Source organism: Olea europaea, chromosome 16, assembly GCF_002742605.1.
Source record: "Olea europaea var. sylvestris chromosome 16, O_europaea_v1, whole genome shotgun sequence".
NCBI classification, from domain to species: Eukaryota; Viridiplantae; Streptophyta; class Magnoliopsida; order Lamiales; family Oleaceae; genus Olea; species Olea europaea.
The window spans coordinates 19,999,145-20,002,005 of record NC_036252.1 but is presented as its reverse complement, the minus strand read 5'-3'; the positions used below and the strand labels follow the sequence as shown (position 1 = coordinate 20,002,005).

At 36.7% G+C, this 2,861-nt stretch overlaps 1 pseudogene; it reads left to right on the top strand.

Annotated features, from left to right (window-relative positions):
• Positions 1-1,850: 1,850 nt before the first annotated feature.
• On the top strand, positions 1,851-2,648 carry LOC111412881 (annotated as a pseudogene).
• The last annotated feature ends 213 nt before the right edge of the window (positions 2,649-2,861 follow it).

The following is a 2,861-nucleotide window of genomic DNA, read 5'->3' as shown; positions in this document are numbered from 1 at the left end:
TATTTTGGTGAGAATGGATGTATTTTGGGATTTGTTGCTTGAAGGTTATTAAATTGAGGGTTCTCTTTAATATTAAACGGTAATACAGGCGATTTTCTGACTTCGAGTCAAAAAGGATATTGATCTAATCTCCATAGGAGCTTGCACACACAAAGGTGAAAGGTAAGTGAAAATCCATTTGCAACTACGATGCGAGAACCTAGTATATGTGACATAGTAATGTTGAAATATCTACATAACTTTGATAAGAGGCTTATAGCACATCATATGGTGGTTACGATCATTGAGTATGAGGTTGCGTAACCTATTGACATCGATTTCCATTAAATACGTCATTTATGAGCATTTTCATATGCATGCATGACATGTGACATGGTTGAAAATCCTGCATGCAAAACATGATTTCAAAGTGAGTTTCATTATAAATGTTTTATTGACCACTACTAGGGCATCGAGGCATGTGAGACATGCTTATGTGATATGTTTGGCATTGCGGGTGTTACTTCTTGGGTGATTGCAAAGGTAGACAGGGGATGGGCCTTTGGTGATCACAGGAGGGCGGACCACTCGACCGTGCCCTTGTGATATTATAATTATTGGCGTTGCCGGGTGGAAGACTTCTTGGGTGATCATAGGGGTAGTCAGGGGATGGGCCTCTAGTGGTCACGAGAGGATGGTCCACTTGTCGGCGTCGATTTCATATTGGCCATTTGATTATTATTATTGATATTATGCAGAGTTCTATCCGGTGCATAGTAGGTGGGTCAAGGGCCCAAGAAATGAAAGATTTGAAGTGAAATGATTTCTAGTCGACTTTGACAATTATTGAAATATGATACTTTTTGTCGTGATATTTAAAGTAAATGGCATGGTGTCATATGTCATTATTACTTATGTTCAGGACATGCATGATTTTGCTTACTAAGCATTGGCTTATGTAGTTCTTGCATTGTAGGTGAGCATGGAACTACATAGAGAGCATGGCTAGCTGTGGAGCTCCTACAGGATTCCAGAGTTTGATGTACATGGATGACGACCTGTAGGGTTATTTTGTAGGTTGCCATCTGTAGGGTTATATTTTGGAATCTTATATAGTGTACTTTTGAAATGGCCTGTAGATATGTTTATAAGCTCAGAATATATATATCGAATTATGGCGATATGATTTTAGGTTTCGATATGTTATATGATCGTGTCACAGGTGATTAGAAGTTAACAAACTCGAAAAAAATATATATGTAAAACTCTATATCTAGGTTGTGTATAGATATCAATGTTAATTTGGGGGCGTGACAGGGTATGTTGGTGCATTTTAATATTAAAATTGATTCATTATATTTTCTTTTAATAGGTTTGTAAGTTTTGGAAGTTAAGAAAGTGAAGAGGTTGGACGTTTGGAAAATGAAAAGTTAAAAAGTTCGTGTGTTTACGACACCTCTTTATTTTGGGAAGCCTATTTTTACCTATAAATGGGACCATTCCTCGATCATTCATCACTACTACAACAATCACAATTCTTTTAGCTTTCCTCCTTACATTCTCACTTATTTTCCTCGAGAGATTATTGAGCAAAGAATTGTGTTTCTTTTAGTGGAGCTTTGAGACTATTTGTGTAGAGTTTGTTTGACTTATATGACGAACAATCGAATTGTTGCATCTAGGAGGGGACAAGTCATAGAGAAGTTCTACTGCATCATGTTTCAGGCTTTGCCAATCACATAGGGTTTGAATCTTCTTAAAAAGAGCAAGATATCCACGCCTCAATTCCCCATGTTTCATTATCTTCCTATTTATTTTGTAACTCCATTTGCTATTATTGAAATTTCATCAACAATTTTATGCAGATTCAAATACATGGAGTTAGCGCCCGAGAAGTCATTTGACAACATTGGAGATCTTAACAAGCCCTTTCGTTTTAAGGGAGTCCATTTTAAACGGTGGAAGAACATGGTCCTAATTTACCTCAATTTTCTCAAAGTCACTTACATCCTCACTGAGAAGAATCTGAACAAGGTCTCTAGAGACAATATGAATGAAGAGAAACTACAAGCTTATTAAGGGAAGGTAGAGAAATGTAATAGAGATAAGTATAATTGTCAGTGTTATATCTTGAATTGCCTAGCGGATAAGTTTTATGATTATCACAATATTACTTACTCCTCTGCAAAGGAAATGTGGAAAGCTTTATAGAATACATTGCTAGTTGCTTCTTTCATTATCAAATGGTGGATGGAAAATCTGTGACAGAACAAGCATAAGATTTTCAAATGATCGTTGCAAAGGTTAGATCTGAAGGCATCAAAACTGGGGACAATCTTGTTGTGACTGCAATCATTGACAAACTATCGCCATCATAGTGAGAGATCCAAAAGTCAATGTGCCATTAGTAGAAAGAGATGCCTTTGAAGACCTTGATCACTCACATCCGTGTAGAGGAGGAAGCTAGAGGCCAAGATGCATTGATGGCACGAGAAAGTAATGGATATTTTGACACAAAGGTAAATTTAATTCCCTAAATAATCACTTGCCCAATAATCGATTTTTCTAGAAATAATCAGGTGAAGCCAAGAAAGAAAAATATGAAAATTTATGGTAAACCAATCGGGGAAACCCGAACTAGAGAAACAAGGACCAAGGCCCTCCTCAAAATCAAATTTATAATGCATGTTTTATTTGTAGAAAAAGTGGGCACATTCTCGAAATTGCAGCTTTCGAAAACAACAGCCTTTTCCTTAGGTAATGTAACTGAAATTCCATTCGTGGAGATGATTACAAACATTCACATGGTGTAGTATGTTGAAGGATGGTGGGCAAATTCTGGTGCCAATAGGCATGTTTGCTATAATAAAGATTGGTTAAAA